The 21,982-nt window shown below is 33.8% G+C and overlaps 1 protein-coding gene across 2 annotated transcripts in view; it reads left to right on the top strand.

Moving 5' to 3' along the window:
- LOC106871327 (phosphatidylinositol 5-phosphate 4-kinase type-2 alpha) overlaps nt 1–21,982 on the top strand; it is a 114,213-nt gene that overhangs the window by 41,301 nt on the left and 50,930 nt on the right. The window lies entirely within an intron of this gene.

Genomic DNA, 21,982 nt, shown 5'->3' with positions numbered 1-21,982 from the left:
AGTTCCTCTCTAGGATGCAGGCCTAGATGTGTTTTTTAAAAAATTTTTATGGATGACCAGCATTTGTCCATGCAGTTAGTCTCTTCTCTATATGTCATTGATGTTTTTCATGGGAAAGACGAGCTAATACAATTAGGCATTAGTGTTGTTGCTACAGGCACACTCAAACTATAAAAAATTTATAAAAGCACAAGGCATTTTGTCCAATGCTTTAACAATTCTGCCAATTTACCACCATGGATTGGTACTTTATTTTATTGACTATTGAAGGATGAAAGGCAAAGTTGACCTTAGTTGGATTTGAACCCAGAAGGTGAAGAACTGGATAAAATACTGCAAAGCATTTTATTTGATGCTCTAACAATTCTTTGACTCCACTGCCTATATATAGAAAGTAATCAAATATAAATGAAGTTGAAGTTGATTGGGAAAATATTTATGAAAATTGCATATTAGAATTAGTAATCAATGGGTGATCTTCTTTGATAGCCTGCAGTCATCTCTTTAGTAGCTTGCCACAACAGCATGGTCAGAATAACAGTAGTACAGTCTGTAACTTAATGGGTAATGCAATGGGACATTAAAATTTTTCTTAGATAATGAATACTATTTACATTGGGACTGCAATCCTTCATTCTTACGTGAGAAGTCTAACCACATTACTCTTCCGTGTTCAGTCAGTTTTGCAGCCTGTCGCTGATTAGTTGAATTTCTTTTATCCAACCCATTCTGTTAAGTAAATGAAATAGGGTTGAGTGTGGTGGAGATCTTTACTGATGTTCTCCACTCCCATGCACTGTAGAACACAGATTTCAGGCTAACATATTACTCATTCAGCCAGTGTTTGCTTAGCAGATGTAGTACAGCTGATGTTATTGAAACCTTGATCACATTTTTTTATGTTCAGCTTTTAAAGTTTAAATACTATAGCTTTATTACAAGCTATACAGATGTACCTCTGTTTATAGTCAGTGTTTATTGCCGTGTGGGAACTGGTGAGTCCAGATCTTTAAACACCTAACTACTCTCCATGAAAGAATAATTTCTTTACTATTTTCCTCTTAAATTCTAATCTAAAACCCATATTGCATTAAACTTTAAAATAAAACAACTTCTCATGTAATTTTCCTTCCCATACAAAAATGCATAGCTTGTCTTTTGATTAGTAGGACATAGAAATTGATTTTATCCAGTTAACTTGGAATTCAGTGTTACCTGAGCTTGATACATTTTGTTTCTGATGTACTTTTACGTTCTTCATTTATGCTCATCATTTTCTCATTCCTTTTGGATTCCTCTTTTATGATGATTGTGTGCATTTAAATATTTTGCTTGTCTTTTTCAATTATGTTCTTCAATAAGGTTTCAATTACTGTCTTGTGTATATATATTTGTAATGGTTGATTGATGTATTCTCTAGTGGTTCTTATCAATTCACACACATACACACATCTGTGTATGTATGTATGTATGTTGTGTGTGTGTGTGTGTGTGTGTGTGTGTATTGGTTTTTCTTGATTAAGCAATCTGTAGTAGAGGAAGAAAGTGATATGGTTAAAACTGGTACCCGTACAAATCACCTTGAAAGTGAGCTGATGAAGACACTTCTACATGGTTATTTGACTTGCTAGAAATAACAGCCAAAGTTTTCTCAAATCACACTTTACTCTCTCCAGAAAAAGGAAGTCTACATTAGATTATGCAGATCTAGAGTTGTAAAGAAAATTAGACCATGACAAAGTTTGAATTTGGAATCAGAAGGTGTAAATTTGATAACAAAGGTTTCAGAACATTTCACAACTTCACTACAGTTACCTCATATTATCATGTATATATCATCATGTATATATTATATTTTTGACTTGGACACAAGACTGTAAATTTACAGAGTGAGAAATGAAATCCATGTCTTCCATGGCTTTTGTTGCATAAGTATGACTGGCTACAGCTAGAAATTAAAATTATGTTACATGTTTCACTTGCCTGAAGTTTGATTGACCACTGTGTCTGTTTGGGGTTAGGATTCCATTGCAGCTGAGAAAGATATCATCTGATGGTCAATACGATTCATATAGAATGGCCTAACTGTTACACTGTGTGTCATCAGGCCCAGACCTTAGTTCAAAGCAAATCATAATGGCTCAACTCTATCTCCTGACCCTTGTTCATGAAGAATTCTTTGTAAAGTTTACAGTGTTGCTGCCATAAGCAATGGTAATTTGTTCCTCCCTTGCTATATCTAATTTCAGCTAGGTACTAACCTCGGTCACTTGAGTGGTAAATATCTTGATCATAGACACAATAGTGTTGATTATAGAATCTGCTGACCTCTACACCGTTTCTTCAGCATTTAAGTTCCTCCACCTCTCTTTGCGATGTTATCATTTAGTTGCATAATCGAACTTTGAGTGGAAGAGTTGTTTTGGCAGTGAACATAGTTTTTTTTTTTTTTTTGAGCATAGTATATCTAGGCTTAGATGAGTGTTCGTTGTTTCTTAAAAGGGTGAGATTTAAGGGGGATTTAGCTGCTATTCTTAGCATGTAAAAGACCAAATAGAAGCTTCTCTTCATTTGATAAATTAACTGTGGTATTTCATAAAAAGAGAAGAAATAAAGTGGATAAACCTAGATACTGCAAAATAGGAATAAACAGACAAATTCAATAGATAAAGATAATGATAATAATAGTGGAACTGATAAAGACTAATAAAATGCAGACTACAGTAATAATTTGTGTTGTTAAATATCTTTGGCCACAAAAAAAAAAAAAAAGTCTGCTTTATAATTTATGATAACACAAACAATACTTTGAATCATTGCACTAAAACTAGTTTGTTGTTAATTCACTTATTATGTTAAACACTGGAAATAAAGTAAAGAATTTGTAAAAGGTGGAAATGGTGCAAAATTCTTCAGCAAAATGTACTGAACGTATTTACGCTGATAGTGAGTTTGATCATATGCCATCGTGGAACAATGGTAATCTAACTGCAAAACACTGGTTGCTGTTGATGGAGACCCCCCCCCTCCTCTTCTGTCTCTCATGCAAGTTGTTCCTCTTCTCTCCTTTTATTTGACTAGCTGCCTTGTGTAAATTTGTAGTGCACACACAAATACACAGCTTTTTAATATTTATGATGTTATATATGCAGGTGAGATGACAATGGATAATGTAATGATGGGTCAACAGTCTTGTGACTGCTCACATTTGATGTTGCTGTGTTTGTTTATATGCTGCTTAGCTCGGTGTAGAGAAATGTTGCCAGTTGTGGGTTTCCTGGATCTTGTGTCTGTGTGTGTCAGTACACATACACACAACTATATATGTGCATATACATCATTATCATTTAACACCCTTTTTTCCATGCTTTTATAGAATTTTTTTAGGCAGAATTTTTTCTACAGCCAGACAACCTTTCTGTTACCAGTCTTTACTTGTTTCCAAGCAAGGCAATATCCATGGCGAGACATGTTTTTCATGGAAGGCCAGAAATGAATATGGCTTGTGTGATAGTGATGTTTGCTTACAATCATATGTCAAAACAAGGGTGCCCACAGACATACAACACCACACATATAAAATATATACATATACAATGAGCTTTTTTTAGTTTTTGTCTTCCAAATCCACTCTTAAGGCTTTTGTTGGCCCAGGGCTATAGTAGACACTCTCCAAGGTGCTACACAAGGACTGAATATATATATTCCTAAAGAAGACTGGGTGGTAGAATATCATACAAACAGAAAGTTGGAGTAGAGCCTTTTCTTGTATTGAATAGAGTTTCCTTACTTTTGTTTCTAGATAAAAGAGACAGACATACATGCACACATTAAAGAAAAAAATGTGATAAGAGAAAACACTGTTAATGACAATAAAATATGATGTTCTGTGAACCTATTTTGGTTTTGCTCTTGGATGTTGGGAAAAACATCAACCTTGCAACATCCTTTCAGTTTGAGTTGCAATACTTCATTCTCTCTTTGCAAGATTCTTTCTGATCTTTAGAACTGTGAAATTTGCTTTGGTCCCTTTGTCAGTGTTTTTGTAGTAGATGTAAGGCTTTTACAGTGTAAGGATTCTAACACTATGCCAGATTCTTAATGAGAAGGACCAGGGACCACTCTTTAGTTTGCTTTCTACCCTTTGACCTGCCCAATCTGTTTGAATCTGCCAGGAAGACTAATTTTCTTGCCAGTGTAGCTCTCTATAATTAGGAACAAAGTTCCTCATCATGGCAATGCAGCAGTCTCTATATTAAATAGATGTTTATAACATAAAACTTGTATGTAAAAAATACATTTATGTAAATATATTAAAAATTAGACAGGGTGCCATTTTGGATTATAGTTCTTATTCTGGTTAAATTATGTTATTTTCTTTACAAGTGACTCTTCTGCATTACTGAGCTTATTTTTTTACAAATTAAGTTCTCACAGTTGTCAAAGATCTTCATTGTGCATTGTAAACTGTATCTATCTTAGTTGATATATAAGTCACTCTTTAATCTGTAGTTGTTCATTTTGTAATCACATAGTGTCATATTGATAATTTCCTATTATTAGCTTAAGATAATTAGAAACAAATAATTACCATATATTAAATAATTAAAACATGACCTTGTGGTGTCTGTGTGCGCGTGTGTACACATACATACATAAGTGTGTGTGCGCACACAGACACAGGCACACACGAGCTGTCAGATGGTCAAGTGGTTAGGATAGTTGCATTCACAATTGCGAGATTGTGGTTTTGACTCCCAGACTAGGCAGTGTGTTGTGTTCTTGAGCGAAACTCTTCATTTCACATCACTCTAGTCCACTCAGCTGTAAATTAATAACCCTGTGACAGACTTGCATCCTGGTCAGGGAGAATGTTGTGATTTTGATCACTTACGTGTCATAGAAACTGGGTAACTGACCCAATGAGTCCTACTCAAGCCAGTAATATCCAGGGGATTTGGTGTACACACACACACACTTTACAACTGTTTTCTGTGTTGGGTTGAGTGTGATGATTTGTCACGTTGCATACACAGCAATAGAAAAAAAAGTATCCAACTTTGGTGTTGTGTATTTCTTAGTGTGGACTCTGTATATTTTCTAGTGCTATTGGCACTAAAGAAGTCGCTTTATGTAAGGCCAAACAAAAGTATCGCCCCCTACTCTGTATTAATTCTAATTTGGAGTTAATCCCTTCCTTGAAGGGAAACCTGCAATGTGGTTTTCAGAGTCTATATATTGCTCATACGTTTCATATTAATGTATTTCCAATGACAGGATGCTTTTCTGATTACCAGTCATTTACCGAGTGTGCTGGGTTCCGTCAGTCATGCCAGAGACATTGTCCTCTCTAGAAAAGTAAAGAGTCCCCTCTATTTTGGATCAGTTCTTAGTTGGAGTTACTTCTCTTCTAAATGGGTTTCCTGCTATGTGGCTTGCAAAGTCCACTTGTATATTACACTGTGACATGTTTTCTATGGTTCTTGCTGTCAACTATTTTATAGATGTATACATGTATAAAATGTATGTCTATTTGACTATGTCTTTATAATAAAATGTGTTTTGATAATGCATGCTCTATCATTTTGTGTGTGAGTATGTATATATATTGATAATGTACGTATAATTGATATACACGTTATGATCGGTCTGTCTGGCTAACTGCTGCAGCTATAAAGCTAAAAAAAAAAACCATTTGCTGCATCGATATGCAAATATCCAAAATTGACTGAAACTATTCTGTTCCTACTAATACGGATATGTACTGTGTTTACAGTTAGTTAAAACATGAGTCATTAATTCTTGAATGTTTATGTAGTGTTTGGAGTTTTTAAAAGTCTCTCTCTTCATCCTGTTATCCTTATGAACAAGAGAGGGTGGCAATTCCAAGTTCCTTCTTATTGATGTGGGATGGTAAATTGGGGTCATGATTAGTACCTAGTTTACACTGGTTTGAGTTAGTATCATATGCACTAATGATTGAGTAGATGATGGGAAACATTCTTGTACCTGGTTCTTCGCCCTCCACCAAACCTTTTGCTTTTGTGATTTAGTGAGAGCTGGAAAGACAGCTCTTTGTAGCTTTAACTCTGTCAAATGTATTTCTTATTTATTCACATTATCTTAAATTAACCATGTAATATTTGTAGCTTTGAAATTTCGATGATGTGATTGTGTATAATTGGAATGACATTGTAGAATAGGTGTGTGAAGAGAGATCTGATCAGTTTGAACATAAAACAGGTTGAATATTTGGGCTGGATATGACAAGTTTAAAATACCAAACGGTTAAATGAGGTATTAAATTAAAACTACACCCCAAAACTGGAATACTCCCTTCAATGGGATTCCACACAGATTCCGCCATCCAATTTTTAGCTATAAAGCTTGTGGCTAACCCAATGCTATACTAAAAAGACATTTGTCTGCAGTGCAGTACAAGGTTGAAACTGAAAGAAACTTCTTACCTAGGCAGCCACACCTGAACTCACTCGTTTGTGCAAAGTGGGTTAGGTATTGTCATCGGTATTGACAATAACATCGGTAGGTATTGTTAGGTATTGACAATAACCTGCCGACTTCTGCACCTATAGAGGGTTGGTAGTGTCTACTTCAGTTTCACTGCTGAGTATATGTTTTTCTTCCTTTCTAGTGTTTTACATGTATCTTCCCCATAAAATGGACAAGGAGAAATATCTCAGGGAAGTGTTCTACGTATTAAATACAAATACATATGTAATATAGTGAATTGAAAAACCGAGAATACCCTTGCAATTAATAAACAAAATCTTCCTCTTTGGGTGTTTGAACTCCCCACCCCAACAAAAAAAAGAAAAAAGAGAAGAAAGGAGCTAAGAATCAAGAACAACAAGCAAAGAAAATAGTTCTAAAATCAGCTGACTGCAATTTTGGAACACTATTATCAGTTCATATTAGAACGATCTGGCCTTTGAAGCCAACCAGTGAAAACAACTCAGTTTGGAAACCAGATCTACATTGCATTATATTGTCCCAAAATTTTAATCAACTGACTTATCTCCTTTGCTTCTTGTTGATAATTTTACACCCCTACTAAAGAATTTTTGCCTGCTAATTGCATGGTTAATCTCAGTTAATCATATGCAAAACCTTGCCACATTTAGTGTGCAGAACAAATTGCCTGAAGCAGATATCCATAATCAGTGCCACTGTATTCCCTCTATGCTTTGCTAGGAGTCAAATATGATTGAAACCTGCAGGTTGCTTTCCCCAGTTACCTATTTTAAACCTTTCAATACCAACCACCAGCCTAAGACTGCCTCTGGTTCTATGATACAAAACTGTCTTTTTTAAAGTGTTCTTATATAAGTTTGAATCTGCTATCATAATTTTATGCAAATATGTATTGTCACTTTGTCCCATACACCAACTTAATAATATCATGTGCTTTGCTCAGTGTATAAACAACAATATATATTAGATGAACTGAGAGAACTTCTATGTTTCTACCTGTCACGTCTTCATATTTCACCTTGCTGTCTTAAAAATGGTTGAATATACAAGATAATTGAGTCATAGAGTTAGTATACCAGAAATGAAATACTTGTTGGTTACATGATGAAAATTCAAAACAGAAACTTTAATATGTGGATCACTAACAACTTGAACAACTATTAGATCTATGATACTTTGTCAAGCCACAAACCACACTTATTAGACAAAGTTATTATTTATTAAGTACAAACACTTCTCAAGCAATATCTTGTCTTTTTTAATCTCACTCAAAACCTTGCTCAACAGTAAATGGAATAACATCAATCACATAAAATATTGTTATATTCAGCTAAATACAAGCATGATGTACATGCAGTTCTATGCGTGTTAAGAACATTTCTATTCAGTACCACATTTCCTAAACACATACAACCCTACCATTGATACAATACTAATCAGCACCTATGACCCTGTCTTTTGTTCTGAGTAAATTATTTTGCCCCCAGTCTTTTTTCTTACATGATATAATTTCAGCTGCAATAAGATTTTAGCTTTGATAATGAAACCAGCTTGTTTTCATTTTCATGTTAGCTGGAGGCAATGTTTTATAATAGAAGTATACTGTGTACCTGCTTGGATTGGTTATAATTTAAGAAAAATGCAAAGAATTTTTAGAATTAGAAGACTACTGTTAGACTTCTTTAAAAATATAGATTTTATTTTTGTTTTCTCCTGATCTGGTATATCACGGTTATAACTGGAAATAAAATTACTTATGCTATATTTTAAAATTGGATATTGACCTCATGAAGATCAAATCACTTGTCAAACAGGTAGAATTGCTAAACAATTCTTTTTTAACAGACTTCTTTTTACATCACCCAAGTGTAACAAATGCTTTACTTTTCTTAACTGTTAAGTGGGAGGAGAATTTGTTATTTTTGTCAGTCAAGCAGACTAGAGAAAAGAGATTTGTGTTTTTGTTCAGGTGTGTAGTACAGGACTGTAGTAAGATTTGAGCATATCTTTTTGAAACTATTCTCCCTTTCTCTCTCTCTCTCTCTCTCTCTCTCTCTCATAATCTCCTGGGTATCTTTTTATTTACACAATTTAAAATCCTGATTTCTTTACAAAATTATCTAGAAGACTTACATTATTGAATGCATTAAACATTTTTTTTTATTAGTCATTGACCAATCTTCCTAAGAGTAAATGTTTACAAAATAATTTCAAAGACATTTAAATTTTTTCAAAGTGATTTAAACTGATGTATCATTTTATCAAAAACAATATTAATACACAAGTAAACCCCTCAGGATAGAAGTTTTCTATTCTGTAGATTTATTGTTGTATAGTGAATTATCAGTTTATCTGATAAATATACTAATGAATCGAAATGGACTGGAAATCCCAAGTTCATTATTATTATATGTTTGACTTTTGCTTTATAGTTGTACAATTTGGCTCCAAGTCTCACACAGAGACCTCAAGAGACAAGTTACAAGTTCAAGTTGCTGTTATACCTAGGGTGTCATATATTTGGTTTTGCACATCGTATTGTTCTAGAGAATGTTTAAGAAACCATAAGAAAATTATAAGTTTGTTTTAAAATTTGAGATTACATAGACAGTATTTTATGTAGGATATGGGCAGTTCTTATGAGCACTATCCTTTGAATTTCTGCTATTTTAGGGTTTGTTGGTATCTGAACTAGGTAGGAATTGCCCCCTTTTGTTATCATTCCTAGGGCACCTATGACAACAGGTATTGTTTTAGTCTTGAGGTTCAACATTTTGCCAATTTCTATTTCAAGATCATTATACTTGCTCAGTTTTTGGTAGGTCTTGACAGATACATTTATGTCAGTTGGGACAGTTATATCAATGAGGAGGCATGATTTTTGTCTGAAGTCTTTCAATATAATGTCTGACCTATTCGCATCTATCTTTCTGTTAGTTTGAACAGTGAAGTTCCAGAGGAGTCAGATATGATCATTTTTAAGCCCATTACTATGTTCTGTGTTCAAATTCTGCTGAGATCGACTTTATCTTTCATCCTTTTGGGGATGATAAATTAAGTACCATCCCCACACTCTTTCTTCCTGTTTCTGTTGTGCCTGTAATTCAAAGGGTCAGCCTCGTCATGCTGAATATCCCTGAGAACTATGTTAAGGGTACACGTGTCTGTGGAGTGCTCAGCCACTTGCACGTTAATTTCACGAGCAGGCTGTTCCGTTGATCAGATCAACTGGAACCCTCGACGTCGTAAGCGATGGAGTGCCAACAACAACAACACAGTTCACTGTGTTGTCCTTTCTCTTTTGAGAAATAGTTTGTGATTTGGGATGATATTTGGCTGCTGTTTTCAGTAGGTTAAGTGACTGCATATAGGTTTCTTTGTTGGTTTGTGCAATTAGTTAATTCGTATAGCAAACCTAAATACTATACTAAAAGTCTACTGGTTATTTATCCCACTATCCTATCATTTGCTGATTAGTAATGTTTAAGTTGCTAGTTAAACGTAACAAAGTTCAATTGTAGCATAGTTAACCCAATTTCCTTCTTTTCTCTTTGTATTATCATCATTATTAATAGTCATCTACATGGCATCTGGTTGTTAGTACAATTAGACCTGTTTCTACCAATACACCGAGTTTACTCTTCTATCCAAGACAAATGCTATTGTTTTATGTCTGAAGTAAGGTAGGGAGGAAACAACAACCAAAATAAAAACAAAAAAAAAAAAGATTATTTTCATTGTGCTGCAAGTTTTGTGTTAATTACTTGAACTGGTTGTTTTTGCTTCAGGATTTTGTTAAATTACTCATTATTCTGTGAACAGTAGAAGTTTAATCTTTGCTAGTGTGTGTGTGTTGGTGTGTGTGCTCTTGTGTGTTTCATAAATTTCATTTTATTAATTTAAATATCTAATGGATCATAAACATTACGTGTTTGTGTGTGAGACTGGTTATGTGTGAGACTGCGGTTATGTGTGTATGTGTGTTTGTGTGCATATGTGCTGTTGTTTTTATGGTTTCAAACTTTACAAGCAATTTCTCTTTGGTAGCTATATAATTGATCTCTCTTAAAATAACTCTTTTATCGACCCCCCTCTCCATCCTTTCCTTTTATAAAACTGCCTTAGAACATATTCATGGTCGGTGGATAGTTCTCATCAATACTTGTATTACATTACACTGCATCATTTATAACTGAAAGATATCTCTGTTTTATTGCGTTTCCATCTGGAAACTACCGACTCTATTAATTAAGATGTGAAAATGAAATAAAACTGTTATAATTTTCTGAGTTAATGTTGAGTTTTGTGTTTTATTTTTTGTCACTAGTCATGCAGACTATATATCAATAGAGGAAGGATGAAATGGGAAAGTTGTGACATTCATGCTTTTCTCAAGGACATACTAGCAGTACCAGTAAAGTGCTTGGCATTGACCAGGGAACTTCTATGTAGTTTCCCGACTTGTTAGAATTGGCTGTTGAACTTCTTAAATCCCACCCTGTCATCTCAGAAATGATGGCCATTTTGAACTCTGTGAAGATACTGAAAATAATAATAATAATAATAATAATAATAATAATAATAATAATAATAATAATAATAATAATAATAATAATAATAATAATAATAATCATAATATAAAAGATGGGCTACAGCAAATATTTCTGCTCAATACCACAGATTTGCTTGTCAGTTGTTTGACCGTAACCAGTTGAGGATGAAAGCTAAGTTGATCTTGGCAGTATTTGAACACAGAATATGAGGGGCTGGAAGAAATGCTGCTAACCAGTTTGTCCAATGCACTAATAATCCTGCTGGCTCACAGCCTTGCCAACCAACAATAATTATTGTAATCATAAGCTTGTTATCTACTGTTTGCTTTCTGATATTTATAAAGTTTTGGGTATCAGATTGAAAATAATACTTGTGTCATGATCTTTGATAAAGGTTCTGATAAAATAAGTTTTGGTCACAGTTTAATTGAATTTATATTTAAAAATGGCTGCAGCAAGGTTAAAAGAATAGTTAAAAATTTAATTTTAATTGTGGATTATCACATTTCAGTTTGAAGAGTGAAAATTTGTACTGCAGCTGATAGCCAACTTTCATGTTTCTGAATACATTTTACAGGCTGTGGTGGTATTGAGATTTTGGGACTATAGTTTGCTTGAAACCTTGGTCATTCTTTGAAAACACCTAGATTAATTGTCTACATGATGAATTAAAATGAAGGTTTTAGGAAAGAAAAACTGTAGAAATTTTTTCCCCCATCCTTGATGTTGAGTAGCTTAGTGAATGAATCATTGATGTTGATTCTTACTCGGGTGGGTCATGTTTTCTCAAATTTGGTTTATAGCTTATTTCATCCTTGTCTGTCTTATTTTTTCTGTCAATTAAGATCTCTCGGAGTGGTTGGCGTTAGGAAGGGCACCCAGCTGTAGAAACTTTGCCAGATCAGATTGAGCCTGGTGCAGCCTCTGGCTCACCAGTCCTCAGTCAAACCATCCAACCCATGCCAGCATGGAAAGCGGACGTTAAATGATGATGATGATGTGCATTAACTAACTTGACTGTTACCAAGAAAACTGTCCTAATACTGATGCAAAGCACTCCCCCCCCCCAAAAGTTAACACATACGCATGAATAACCGAGGAAATAGTTTAACCAATGCGTCTAATAATATAATAATGTTTCTTATTTAGGCACAAGGCCAGCAATATTGAAGGGTGAAAGTTTTGTTGTCAATAAACTGACCATGTAGCAGGTATTAGATTATGTTACCTATAACTCTTAGCTGTGACATGACTACCTCTTTAGTGTTGGTGCCACAAGAAAACACACACACACACACACACTCAGTACACTCTGTAAAATGGTTGGTGTTAGGAAGGTGGAGTGGGTAGGGGGTGTAGCTATAGAAACTAAGCCAGCAATAAAATTCATGAGAGAGATATGGTCCTTTGATGCTGTTTTGGTAAATAGCACTCTCAAATATCTACTGACGTTGACTGTGCAGCCTGTCTAACCCATGTCAGCAAAAGATGTGGATGTAAAATGATATATGTATGTGTCTGTCTATATGCAAGAAAATTAACATTTTTCAGCGAATTATACTTTTTGCTCTTAAATAGAAAAAGATCTATAAATAACATTTTTGGTGCATATAAATAATTTTGGCATTATAGGATTAACAGGTATTGTTCAGTTTCAGGTCAACTCTGATCCACTAGACATGTGGTCAAAAGATTTCAGCTGTGACTATCTTGTATTTTTTTTTTTTATAGAGATACCTAGGAGTGCATTATTTAATACATCCTTTCTAATTTTAAGATGGCAGGGTGTTGAATGACTGACTACATCTTTGGTTAGCAGTTGTTTGATGGCAAAGATATTAATCAAGAATATGAGTGTATAGCTTAATTATATTCACTGAAGTAGTTCTCTTTTCGTTGGACATATATGTCTAGCTACTCATAATAAAAGTGTCTGTTTTGTTGATTCTGAAATTAATAGTGAAGGCAGTTCAGTTTTATCTATTTAACATTAGTTGTTAAAAACGATTGTTTTCCAGTTTACATTACATTGTCAAATATAACCAGTGAAAACCTAAAAAGAAAATTCTAATATATTATTCTAATTATATAACTTACCAACACTTTGCAAAGGGACATTTTTACAAAAATATTACTTATAAATTTATCAGTTCAAATATGCTTCAGACATATTTGAACCCATAAGAAAGCCATTCACTGTATTTTTGTCATGGAGAAAACTTCTTGCTGTAGACACACAGGTGTAAACACACCAAGTTAGCTTGATGTGCCCATAGCTAGATTGATGCATCTGAAGGGGGAGGACTACAAACTGACAATGAAATACCAAGTCTCTTATTATATCCTATTGGGTAATGGAATGAAAGAGACTTAGTATCAAATTTAATACCTTACAACGCTCTTCTTGCTACTACTGTATACGTTGTGGCTATTTAATCTTAAAAAAATCAAATTGACTATTAACCACTGTAAACCCACCTGATTATCCGTACCCCTCAATCTAACAGGTCATTACCTTTGCTCCTCAGTTTTAGAAAAAAAAAACACCAGTATGAAACTTTTCCTTATTTCTAACAAAGCTATGTTGTACTTTCCTGTAGTCTTATCTCTGTTACTAATTATTTACTATTGTAAAGTTGCAGTAAAAGATTGTAGTTGGCTCCATAATGGATCTAAAATGCTTAAGCCACTTAAGCCTATGATTGTGTTTAAGCTTATAATTGTGAAAAATTATCTGGATAAATTAAAGTTCTGCTCAATATCATCTTAAACTAACTAGATTTATTGCTGAATCACTAATGCCAGCTTAAGTTATTTTTTTATGTTTTTAAAGGATTTTGATTGGATGAACTATAATGGCTTCAGTTCTTAGATTATGTCAGTCATAAAGGTGTCACAGTAGGTTCATAGTTTTCAACTATTTGCAAGCTATTATCTTCCTCTGGTCATTCAACTGAAAGGAAGTCCAGATCAGGTACATTGTCTCTAGTTTCCTTGGTGTTAAGCTGAAGAAATAAATCTTCCCCTGGATAGGCTTCTTTGAATTGAACCTGGCTATGCAGGACTTAATTATTTCCAGGACCTTAATTTAGGCAGCAGAGTGGAAAGAAGTAAGGGAGTATCACATGTCTCTCATTGCTGACAACCCCCAAAACCATGATAACTGCAGGAAATTTTGTATGTGTAACACTTGGAACTTCAGAAGAGTCTGCACATAACCATCTGTCATTTCTTCTGTTAACTTTTTGATCTTGGTCAAAGTTTTTCTCGTTTGAGAAAAACCACTGCTGGATTTTTCAGTTTGTTTAAGAGCCTTTTAGATCTGATATAGTGATTTTCTTTTGCTTTTTCTGACAAAGTGACCTTTCTTCATCATATAAGACTTATATTTGATGTCTTCGTAGACAACATTTCTGACTGTTCCTTCTGACACATGGAGATCTTTTGCAATTGATCTCATGGACTTTCTGGGTTTGTAATCAATGGTCTGTTGAACTTGCTGGATAAATTCAGGTGTTCTGATGGTTTCATAGCATTTAGAATGCTTTTTATGCTTTGATACTGGTGATACATTTCCATCTCCAGTTTCTAACTCCTTACGAACTTTGTAGATGAAAGTTCTGACAATTTTTAAAAATTGAGATATTTCTAAATCGCTATGCTCAGCCTTTATAACCACAATAACAGCATGCCTCTTCATTTCTTGAGTAAGCTGAAGGTTTGCCATTATTATTTTCTGAAACAAGATTATACAGAGTTAGCAAAAAATGCAGCAATGACCCCAAAAAAGGTATGTCCTCAAATACCTTACGCACCCTGTACTTTGGATGTAGTGTGTGTTTTTGAGTTAGAAGTAACCTGTGAATTGGTCAGATTTAACTGAAGACAATTCTTTCCCCTTATAGTGCTAATAGAAGTCATAAATATCTTTCTTTTAGTGTCTCTACATTTGTGCAAGAGTGAAATAGCTGAATAGAATGGACAACCCTTGGAAAGGTTTTGATTTCAAAACTATCACCAGTATTTTGTTGTGGATTTGGGAAGTCCACTTCTAAAGAATAAATATCAGATCATTAGGGAGTGTTATTATAGACTGACATCCTTCCTATCCTATTAAAGAGATTCGTCTCTCATCTGTATAAGCACCAGCATTTAAAAGCTTAGAGGACATTGACATATTTTTCATCTGTAAATTCATGCCTAACAAATAAATCAATATTGTGGTCCCTAGATAACAAGATCTTCATGTTTCAACTGAATTGTATGTTTTAGCTTTCAGTGTACAACTCTGGTGGTTCTGTCGAAAGCATTTCAAAGAAACATCAGCTTCAATTGGATTTGTGTTTAATCTAATGAATAACATGACATTTTATCTCCTTTGTGTCTAAAAGTCTCATTCCATCTTCCAAATTATATTACCAAAATCTCTGAAGGAGCAAATTAAATGATTCCATTATCAAAGAGAATGAATTATCTTCCATTCAATTGTTTTACTTTACATCTGCTGATTTAAGTGTTCACCATTGTTAATATTCATTTGGGGCAGATACAATGACCATATTTAAATCCCTTACAAATAACTCTGCTTTTATTTAGAATGAAAACTATTCCAAAATCAAAATTCTTTGTTTTGCAAACAACTTTAGCTGAATTTAGAAAATCTTGAATTACAACAAATCATGTGTTTTATTAACTGAAAATTATCAATCTTTAAAATCATTGAATGTAAAATGGTCACAGATCAACACTTTCATATGGATAAGAAATATTAAAGTGTATTTATTGGTCAGTGTCAAAACAGTTAAAGCCTTTCACTTGTAACATCTTAGATATTATTTACTTAATATGAAGCATTGTGAAATAGAATAATAATGTTTAACAAAGCCTCTATAATGCAAGTTTGAAATTAAAGAGAAAACAGAAACAAAACGAAAACCAAACAAAAACAGTGGTTTGTTTATACTTTTTGTTATTTCCTTTGCATTTCGATGTTTCAGATTTTGAAATCCTTTGTCAAACAATCAAAATAAATATATAAATATAAAAGAAATAAACTATTCTTGTTTTGCTTCTGTTTTACATTTAATAATAATAATAATAATAATGATAATGTTTTCTTCATCAAATATACTCAGTGTAAGCATATTTATGATAGATATAAATGAAGTTCTTTCTGATTTCTACTTCATATTGGCTTTCTCTACAAATTAAGTATTTTTGGTCAAATTGATTACAATATTTTGCATCCAGATGGCAATTCAAACCACATTGTTTTAACATACTGGAACTAATTATGTCCTAGAAACATAATGTTGAGTTGCCACACACTTTTGATAATGCTTATTGCTACATGATAACACATCTTCCAAACAAACAGCTGTTTTCATTTGTAGTCTTGGCTTAGTTGCTTATATCAGTGAAACAAAATCAGAATGCTGTTCTGAGAATGTACATATGTATTATCCAGTTCAACATCTGACCCTAATTCTTGCCTTTTGTGTTGCATAATCACATTGTGTATGTAATTATACCTACTGACCTATTCTCTACTCTGCCTCCCCCTCTCTCAAACATTAGTGATATCTCTGTCACTAATCTGAGTTTCACCCATGTTTTTCAGGCAGCGATTATTTTCAATACTCTATTGCACCAACATACACACATGCGTGTGTGCATATTGGTATAGTTAAATACAGCTACCATGCCAGTTTACCGAACTGAGGTGGCTGCTTAGATAATATGCTGCAACTAAAATACCAGCCGACCTCTGAGAATTTTAGCAAGCACTGCCAACCTGTCCTTTGACAGTCAGTGGATGCATTTCCTTTGGCAATGTTTATTATTAATAGGATAATAACTCCGCTGGGAGTGTTATCACTGTGACCTTTTTAATTAAAGATAAAATTATTTTAAAGAATGTAGAAGTATCAGTTGTTAAATTAGCCACTTTTGACCATAGATTTCTTGAAATGCAGTAAAAGATAGGCACTTTTCCTTGTCTTTCATGTGTCTTCGCATATGGTGTGAATAACATCAATATAGTTATTGGTTATACCAGCATTATCTTGTCATTTTAGAGCAGGCAATCTTTTTCAAGAAGTGGGCTGCATAAATTCAAGGTGATTTTTTCCCCATTAATCATGCCAATCAGAGAGCCTCACAAGCTGCAGGTTGCCCATGAGTGTTTTAGAGCTTGCAGAATCATAGTGTAAAGATTGTATGTCAGCCTGTACTCTTACCATAGTTTCTTCCATCCAACATTTGTAGCCATCTAAACATTAAGTGGCTATTTTTGTCAGTGTTTTGTTGTTTAGCCCCAGGTCAGACCTGACTGAGAAAATTTATATTCAAAAGGTGTTTGTGACCATCATATTCTTTTATTGGACATTGTCCTTCTAGGATGACAGTATCTAATGTCTCTCACAGTGAAATTTGGCTGTTATTCTTTGCAGATTGAGCAACTACATGATGATTTGTTTGTTTGTTTGTTTGTTTACCTAAGTATTTACTCAGATACCTAAGAGATTCTTGAAGGTAGAAAGCCCAAGTTTCTCATCAGTTATTACTGAACAAAGTAAATTATATTTTTCAGAGAAGTGGGGGAGAAAAAAACAAACCTTTTGTTTTTGAAACAAATTTATTTATATCAACTACTTAGACCAGCACTGTTTTTTGAGTTTTTATATGCTGGTGAAACCATGGTATATCTGGAAAGAAATCATTTACATGAAAAATGAAATGCCAAAGGAATGTGTTTACACATAAATGTATTGATATTAGTAACTATAATAATAGTGATTGCAGGTTCATTGTCTTCAACTGAAAACACTAAAATTTGAAAGCATTTTGAGTGAGAGAAGCATCACAAATAATTTTCAGAAAGTGCTTGGAAGGCTTTTCAGCCTTGTGCTGCTGTTCTGATCCATGTGACCACCTGTCAGTTGCTTTAACAGTAACCTCACCTACTCTGAGTTGGGCTACCCAACCCAGTCAAGTTGGTGCCAGTTTATATTTAGTAGCTATCGTAGCAGAACCTTCAGGTATGCAATACTTGCATATGTTTTGTGCAGTATTCTGTGATGAAAAGGTGTGAAGATATTCTTATGGGTAACCGAGAGGAGGTGGAAGCATTTTATGCTTAACAATACCACGGGGAGTCAAATTGTTGAAAAGTCTTAACAGCAATGTCTGAAGTGTCTGACTGAGGTGTTTGGTTTTGGAACAACCACTTCATCTAACCCTAAAAAGCAAAAAGGACAAACTAGTGAAGCTCTATGCTGAAAGCAAGGGACAGAATTAATGAAAAATAAAAACAAAACATTGCATAGAACTAAATATAAAGATCTTGATTGTGTGTTGATGGAGTTGATCTATCAGTTTTGGAGTAAAAGTATGCCCCTTAAAAGACTGATGATAAGTAAAGACTTAGAGACATGATAGATGCAAATATGCAATCACTTTTGAATCCAAAATACACCCGTTTTCAAGTATTCCATATGAAGGATTAACTTGTAGAAAATACATTCAGATATTGATCACATATGTAGAGAACACAATTCCTTTTGTTTTCATTTGGTTTTGGGTCAAATTATTTTGCAATAACTGAACGTGTTGTACGAACTAGATATGAATAAAATTGATATTGAAGCTATACTTCACTGTTTCATGTGTATTTTGTATACATTTTTGATATAATTTTATAACAACAATACTGATAGCCCTGGTTGAACTGTAACATTCGTAATACTAATGGTGTTTACTACTAATAATGAATAAGGCGAGATACAACAGTAAGTTTGTTTACTCTCAGGTTAGCTCTGATGAAGATTTATGATCAAAAGTGCTCTTGATGTGACCATCCCATTGTACTTTCAGATATATCTCTGACTATATTACCAGACATGTCCTTTTTTTCTAAAGATGGCTGTGTTAGTGATTTGAGTGAAATTTGGTTGCTATATTTAACAGGTTGAGCAATTGCACAGAGATTCTCTTGTTGACTCATAGGCAGCAACTGGATTTTGGTTTCAATGTTAGGAGTTAAATCTGGATACTTAATTAGAAAGATGGTCATGCTTAAAGCAGAATACACAATACTAGTTTATGCATTTATACATCAATCTAAGTTGCTTTACAAACACCATAGACTTATTCAGCTTTAGCTTATGTATTAACCAGCAAGTATTAATAGACAACACTTCTAATTCAACACCAACTGTAACAGATCTGTGGTGTATGCTATTATCTTAGAATAAATGCCAGTCATTTCTCAGTTGTATTCTCACTTTTTTATTTTATCTAACATGCAATGAATATACATGTAGTTAGATGGTGTTTAGCTTCAAATTACTTTAATATTTTAACTTGTATTTATCTAACCTATTTGTTAATAATTCTGAAAATAATCATGTCTCTCTATAAAGATTAGCCTTTTCTTTCTTTTTTTTAATTCATATATCTCCTTATTATAGGTTAATAATAAAAATAAAGAAAAAATGGTAGAATTTAGGGGAGAGTTTACAAAAGCGTTTGGCTGTAGGATCATAACATTTGCAACTTGATTCAGAGCTATGAATAAAAATACTGTTGTGTGGGTGGTTTTCTACATGTCATTTGCAGAAGAGAATTGCACAGTGGGAAATTCTCAAGAAGCTCATATAACTGATTAAAGAGTCTAATTTATTTAATCTGAAACACTTGATGAGCAAGGTAGTAAAAGTTTTGTATTGTAGTTACTCAACTTGCTGAACATAACCGTAGAATCTTCTTTAAAAGCCTCCTTACCACATCAAAAACAAACTACATTTGACAATAATCTAAAACTTAGAACAAGTTATAGTGATGACAAGTTACAATACTGGTCTAACCACGAATTAGCAAAGGAAAACTACACTTTAAGAAAGTAGCGGTGGTCTTTGTTGGTAAAAAGCAGTAAATAGAATTTGTTAGATAAGACTATGAGAAGAAGTGTGTTCTAATATTTTGGCATCTTTGTTATTTTAATTCAACTCAGATCTTTATTTTCGCAGATATTTTATTTATATCAGTTCTTGACTAGCACTTATTTTATTTACCTCAGAAACTTGAAAGGTTGACTTGAGTGGGTTTGAACTCAGAATTTGAAAAAGGACATAACCTAATAGCACGAGTTATTTATCTGACACTCTTCTGTTTCTGCCATCTACTATTCTGAACTATTACTATACTGAATTAAGTTGCTAATAGTTTTTTAGTTGTATTCATACAGGAGAGAAACCATAGCTCCCCAACTCTGTTGTTTGTGTATTTTTTGTTTTGTTGGTGTCCCTTCTGTAGTTTTAAACTGAAGTAAAATCATCATTTTAACATCTATTTTCCATGTTCACAGGGGTTTGATTAAATACATAAAAAACACTCACAGTGGAGACTGCTTATTATAATCATGGATAATGTTATCATATGACTATCGTTACCAACCAATTATCATTGTCTAAAATGCCCCATTTGAGAGTGGTCATAATAAGCAGCTTCCACTCTGTGTATGTTCGCACATGCGCGCGCGCACACACACACACACACACACACACACACACACACACACACACACACACACACACACACACACACACACACTTTCTCTCTCTCTCTCTCATCAAATTGTTTAGCTTCCATGATGATTTGGCATATAGAGAAAGAAAATGGAGTTACACACTGTAGTTCAGTTAACTGCATAATTTATTTTGCTTAAATGGTCACCAAGTACATAAATGTCACATATTTCCTAGTTCTTCATATTGATAAATCTAAGGCCTTCCTGCATGATACTAAAAACTATCAGGGCTTTGTTTCATGGAAAAGATAATTAGAAATTTCCTAGTGCATCCTTTAAGTATTGGTGTGTCACTCAGTAAGACAATCCCTAATAGCTTATGGCTTTGTTAAAATTACAAAATATTTTATGGTTTTTTTTTTTTTGTATTATACTATTATACTCTTTTTACTCTTTTACTCTTTTACTTGTTTCAGTCTTTTGACTGTGGCCATGCTAGAGCACCGCCTTTAGTCAAGCAAATCGACCCCAGAACTTATTCTTTGGAAGCCTAGTACTTATTCTATCTGTCTCTTTTGCCGAGCCGCTAAGTTATGGGGACGTAAACACACCAGCATCGGTTGTCAAGCGATGTTGCGGGGACAAACACAGACACACAAACACATACACACATACATACATACATACACACACACACATATATATATATATATATATATATATATATATATATATACTACGGGCTTCTTTCAGTTTCCGTCTACCAAATCCACTCACAAGGCTTTGGTCGGCCCGAGGCTATAGTAGAAGACACTTGCACAAGATGCCACGCAGTGGGACTGAACCAGGAACCATGTGGTTGGTAAGCAAGCTACTTACCACACAGCCACTCCTACGCCTATAATTATACCATTCCCTTTGTTGGCAGGAAACTAGCAAAAGAGTTTTTATTTAAATATGGAAATTTCTAGTATACCATGTAATTAACATTTTCAATAGTATTTGACCTGTTGTTTTTTCGAAGTCTTACATGCTTTAACTGGTATCTTGCAGAAGAATTGAGAGATAACCTTCTTAAATTGAGTTATCATTCTTGAGACTTTTACAAAAGTTGATTTCTTCATACCTTGAAATAATGCTTTTCTGGTTTAAACGTTTCAACTCTTGGAGGAGGAGGAGGAGATGTGATAGAGTGAGTTGTCAGGTTCAAAAAAAAAAAAAAAAAAAAAATACAGGTATCTCATAATGGTAGGACATATTTTAAATGCAAGTGATTAGGACTGGAACAAGCAAATTTATCAAGGAAACGTCTTGTAAATAACAAATAAACTGCCACTTATTATAAAACAACATCCTTATTTTCACTATTGTAACTTGTGTTAACAGTATTGATGGAACGGTTAATTGA

The sequence above is a fragment of the Octopus bimaculoides genome, chromosome 10 (genome assembly GCF_046866305.1).
Source record: "Octopus bimaculoides isolate indiv1 chromosome 10, ASM4686630v1, whole genome shotgun sequence".
Classification (NCBI taxonomy): Eukaryota; Metazoa; Mollusca; class Cephalopoda; order Octopoda; family Octopodidae; genus Octopus; species Octopus bimaculoides.
Note: the sequence above shows the minus strand (reverse complement) of the source record. Positions and strands in the feature narration are given on the sequence as shown.